Raw genomic sequence first — 6,000 nt, forward strand, 5'->3', positions numbered from 1 at the left:
TTCTATACTGTTAGTTAAGAAACTAAGATTCATATTAACTGAGTATACATAGCATGTTGATGCAACCCATACTTGTTTTGTATTTAATTAGATTCTTTATTTAGCTGTTCAGTTATTTAGTTTCAAGTTGAAGTTCTTTGTTTTTACATTTAATAGATGACTTGAGTATAAGTTCCTTTTCACGAAAATAGTGGCTGTGCTAAAGTGATTTTAAATATGGCTGAAAATTTAAGTGACTCCTTTATCTCTGGAACTTTTCATGGAAAATATCCTGATATTTGACCAATGTTTTCAGTTGTCCCCACCCGCTCCCACCCCACCCTGGATACTTGCTATTAGGCAGGTAGCTGTTCAGGTCCATTCTTCTGGGAAGAAAGCGGTTCTCCCAGCTGCGGGTTGTTGCGGGGCTCGTGGCATTCGCCCGGGTCACTAGTGTGGCTACCATTTCATCGCTGAGAATGTCCTGGCCACCTGGAACAGTAAATGCAGCTTCTCCACATGCCTTATTCCCACAGCTGCGCTGATATGCTGCAACGGTCTGGCTCCAGGAGTACTACTAGACTTTTTTTGAGATTGTCTATACAATACTATTTTGTAAAAATGATGCCTTTAAATAGACATTGATAGGTTATATTTGTTTTATAATAATTATGTACCTAATGTTCAACTGTGATTGGTTTTGAGATTTATGTATATTTATAAGCCTGCCCCATGTGAATTTTTACTCTAAGATGTGTGATACCTTACTAATAAAGACATGGATTTCTATTTATGTAAAGTAACTGTAGCAATATTCCTAAATGCTACCTAAATGATTGTACTGTCCATTTGCCATCACAAATACTTTTATTCTTAGAGGATTATGTCACAGTTAGGATATATTAACTAGATTTAAACTTTAAAATATAAATTCTCAACATGGTTTGAAATTCATCCAGTTGATGTAATTAAAGGTAGTTTATAATTCCTTAATGCTTTGTTCTGGTGCATTTTTGGTTTTCTATTTATTTTACATCCTTTCATCAGTAAAGTCTCCCCGAAGTTATAGTCCTTAAAGAAGATGATAGCCTTTCTTGTCTGATGAAAAGGAAAATCATGCTGCAGTAGTCAGGTAAAAATCCTTGGAGAGAAACAATTTGTAAAATAAATGTTCAGCTTAATACCTCTATCAAATAGTAAATGGAGGCCTATAATAATTCCATTTAAAGTGTATTACTTGGTTAATAGCTCTTAACTAGCTTGAAGAATTTCAGTTATGAGCCTTATTGGTAGCTAAATCATATTATACATTAAGAATAGTTATAGTTTGGTTGTACTGTCTTATGAATTATCAAAGAGGTGTTGGGATTGCAGAATGTGTAGCTGAACTGCTCATACTACTGGGGCTAGGTTGAGAAACTCAGAACATTGAGGAAAAATTATGAGAGGGAGACCCAAAAAAACCCCAGAATTATCTTCTGGAGGGCAGCCCCTTGTAATACAGGCTTCCCCTGCTAGGTGAGTGTTCTAGGAACCCATCTGTATCAGTGACCAGCTGGTGCTGTTATAAGAGGTTGCGTTCGGCTTCAGTGAATATTTTTTGAAGACTCAGTGTGTCTGCCTATTTCATGATGGGTCATTTATGAGCACATCTACCCACAAGGTGCTGAGTGTTCATCAGATTTTGCCCTAGGAAAAAAAGGCAGGACCCCGGTGCCCTACTCTCCCTTATTCATCCGATCTCACACTTAACATTTTTTGTTTCCCCAGATGAAAAAAGTCCTCAAATGTTTTGCTCATGTGAAAGAGGTGAAACAAAATATGGCAGATGCACTAAAAGGCATCAAAATCGATGAGTTCAAAACTGTTTTGAGCAGTGGAAATAAAATGTCTCAATAGGCATATTGCATCAAGCGGAGAGTACTTTGAAGGTGACTGAAGTTCAAACATGTAAAAATAAATACGCAATTTTTTATCAATAAATTCCCCTCTTGTAAGCATTACCACATTCTGCACATGGGCTCTAATCCTCACCCCCCAAAACAAATATTTGGTTTTGTTTTTGGTATATTAGGTGTTCCCTCTGCCCTTTATGTTGCAATTGTCTCAGTAGGTAGCCCAGGTGTCAGCCCTGATCCTGGTTGATGTTTGACTTGGAAATTTCTTAGGGCTCAGTATCAGATACAAGGGCCAGGGGAAAAGCTATAAGAGACAGCTGAAGCAGAGTGGATGGAAAATTCACCTGCATCCAGGAAGTCAATAAGCTTTCGTCCCTTGTTTATTCATTCACTCAATACGTATTTATTGAGAACGCTTATGGGCCAATCCCTCTGGACTCCAGGAAGAAGAATTGCTCTTGATTTCTGCCCTGAAATGGCACACAGCCTAGTTAGGGAGTCAGACACATACACACCGTGCTAATGCCTGTCGGTGACTACTGCAGTAAGGAAAAGCTCAGGTGTGGAGCAAATCTGGACTAGGGACACCCTCATCAAGCCTGGAGCAGCCAGGAAGCAGGAGGTGGTAGTGATGCTGCATCTTAAGGAAGGGGTAGGAGAGCAGGCAAAAGAAGTGAAGAAGCATCTCCAAGAAAGGGAAGAACAACCCCAGAAGAAAGACCAGAAGGATGTGTTTGGGAACCATTGTCATTTGGCAAGGTTTGTCTTAGTTTCCTACTGTAACAGGGTACAGCTAGGCCCCCCTACAAAGGGGATTTGTAATGGCGTCCAGAAGTTGGGGTATCCAACAAAAATACAGGGTATTCTACCCCCCACCCCCCCATCCCCCGCCGCGGGCTACCATGGGGGATGGAAGACAAGGAGCAGGGCCATTGAGAGTCATTTTGCATGTCAACAACAGGAGTATAGCTCCATTCCTCATGTGCAAAGGTGGTTATTTTGCATATCAACAAGGCTAATCAGGAGGGTTTGCATAAATTTCACCGAGAAGGGAACTGCAGCTCCTCTCAGTTGCAGCACCTGCAGAATGGAAGGAGACGGAGACGGGGTTGAGGGGGAGGATTTCTCCCGGGGTTGGGACCCAGGCGAGGCAGCCATGCTAGAGGCTTTTGACCACACAGTTTTGGGAAGCAGGGAAGCAAGATGTAGCAGCCATGTAGGCGGCTCCCCCCGTTATAGCGCACGCGCATGGGCGCTCGGAGGTGGTTTGCCCCACGCAATGGGGGAACAATGTGAAGACCATGCGGGAAGGAAAGGGGAGAAAGGACTGTTGCTAGTGGGCCATGAGAATGTGGGTTTAGATTAAGAACTAGAAATTGCAGTGATACATCTGATGGTGCTGGGATCCCTGAGAAGCCTCCCTAGCTGAGCTCTGGACTTCTGTTTTCTTATGAAGGATGATTTGCCAAGATGTTATCCTTTACATGCGTCAGCAAGAAGAACCAGGTCTCTCCCGTTAACACTACCGCTGCTGTAAAAAGGTTACCATAAACTTAGTGGCATTGAACAACAGAAATGTATTCTCTTGAAGTTCTGGCGGTCAGAAGTCTGAACTAAATTGTATGGAGTAAAAATCAAGGTGTTGGCGGGGCTGCTTTCCTCTGGGAACTGCAGGGGAGCTGATCCTTCCCTTGCCCCTTCCAGCTTGGGTAGCTGTGGTTATTCCTTGGCTCATGGCTTCATCATGCCAATGTCTGCCTCTGCAATCGAGTCGCTTCTCCTCTTCTGTAGTCTAGTCTCCCTTCCACCTTCTGATAAAGATACTTGTGATTACATTTAGGCTCCACCTCTATAATCGAGGATAATCTCCCCGTCTCACATCTTAATCCTATCTGCAAAGTGCTTGATCCCATGAAAGGTGACACACTCCCAGGTTCTTGGGATTATGCCCTGGATATCCTCAGGGGCCACCACGTCACCGGGGGATAAAGGACGAGGAAGGGAGTGGGAAGAAGTGAGGCGGGTCTCTCAGTTTGGACCTTGGATGCTGTAGTAAAAGAGTTTGGACACCTTCCCACAGGGTGAGGAAGCTTTGAAGGGATCAGAGTATATTTTAGAAAGATCATGCTGGCTGCAATGTAGAGAATTGATGGGAGTGAGCGAAAGGGCAGAGACATCAATGTGGAGCCAAGAGTGTACAGACAAGTGCGTATGTCAGTTTCTGTTCACATCCATTGATAGATGTATTTATGTAACAAGAAATCTTTCATTGTGTAATTAGAGGAAGAAAGCAGAGACTTTGGTTGGAGGAGGACAGAAATGATAGTGTAGTTTTTGTTCCTTCACTGGCTGGCTCCTTGGATGGGTTTGGAAACTCTGTGGTTAGAGGACTCAAGGTCAGACTTGGAAGGGACTCTTCATGAGAGGAGATATAATACATTGGACACAAGTGACCTGGTTTAGGGCTTGGGTGACAAAAGAGAGAAGGACTACCTCCCTCCTTCTCTGCGTGGAACCCAGCTCTGCTTTGGTACCCTGAGGATTAGAAGTTTGGAAGTATCCAGGATCTGGGGACAATCACACTGACTCTGACAATCTTATGACAGGCACTGAACTCAGTGAGCTGTGAGGGCTGCAGAGTGGACATACGGTTGTTTGTGGATAACCCATGTCTCTGGGTATATGTGAGGTACCCCTTTGGGACTCCCTAGAAACTACTGAGGATATTTCGGGAGGAAGACTGAGGCACTGTTGTTATATAAATAGGAGTTTGAGTCACTGTAAACAGTACTCAAAACAAATGTGGATATTGAAAACAAATGTGACCATAATTTATAATCATAATCTCAGCAGCCCTAGAAAAAGCAATTAAGAAGCAAAGCAAACTGTAGGACAACTGAAGCAAAATATTTACAGAGTCAGAGTCCACAGACCATTAGAAAAACAAGGACTTGACCTGAAAACCAAAAATGAGATGGAAAGGAATTACTTTTTCTTTTACTTTAAAATTTATTGAAAACAGAAAAGGGATTAACTTGCAGGGTTTCAAAGCACTCACATATTGGGTACTCGGTAAAGTGTGCCTTCTTCGCCCTCCCTCCCTCCTTCCCTCCCTCCTTTCCTTCCTTCCTTCCTCTACTTTTTAAATAAAAATGTTGCTTTTGAGATGCAGCTAGTGGGCGTGGATTCTAGGCCCTTTCCCAAAAGAACAGACGCATCTTGCATTGCCCCAGAGCTTCCTTTTCCTCTTCTGAGAAAAGAGCTTCTATTATTATCATTCCCATGTGCCAGAGGGGAAATTGGGTTTGGGGGCCTAACTGATTGCAGTTCTCAGAAAGAAATAGTGGCAGTTTGAGACTCTGATCTAGAGCTCTTTCAGGAATTTAGATTGCTCCCAGACTGACACCTACCCCAATGGTTGTCAACTGTGGTTGCACATTACAGTTCTCTGAGAAGCTTTGAAAAACATGCCAAAGGACCCCTGTTAGACCAATTAGCAAAGTAATTAAGAGAATAGATGTAGGAGCCAGACTTGTAGTTCGAATCCTTCCTTTGCCATCTCCTAGCTGTGTGTCCTTGGCAAGGTTACTGAAATTCTCCGTGTTTCACTGTTCCTCCTTGCGGGGCTGTTCTAATGATTAAGAGAGTTAATAGGAATGAGGCACTTAGAGCAGGGCCTGCTGTATGGTAATCGCTATTTAAAATCCTGCCAAATATACCAGAGCACATACTTTGTGTTTATTCATTAAATCGATAAAACAGAATCTGGGAATCGGTTTTTTACCAGTAGCCCTCCTCGGGATTCTAACTGGTAGCTGGGTTTTCAATCTATGAATGTAGCGCCTTTTTAGGGATTCCGCTTCCTGGAAAATTGACACGAACCAATGGGTGAGTGGAGCTCTTTCCCGCGCCCCCCCCCCCCCCCGCCCTTTTCCTCTCGTAACATTTGGAGCTCAGAAACCTGTTACCTAGATCCTGCAGGGACCAATGGGAGAGTGGAGCGAAGAGGTTTGCCCTATACTCTCTGGGAGTTGTAGTTTGCTAAAAGTCTTGTGATGCTCGGGAGCCTGTTAGAAACTACAACTCCCACAATGCCGCGCGCCATCCGCCCTGCCTCGCTGGT

The sequence above is a fragment of the Pteronotus mesoamericanus genome, unplaced genomic scaffold (genome assembly GCF_021234165.1).
Source record: "Pteronotus mesoamericanus isolate MK-2021 breed Mesoamerican mustached bat unplaced genomic scaffold, CSHL_Meso_final contig_78, whole genome shotgun sequence".
NCBI lineage: Eukaryota > Metazoa > Chordata > Mammalia > Chiroptera > Mormoopidae > Pteronotus > Pteronotus mesoamericanus.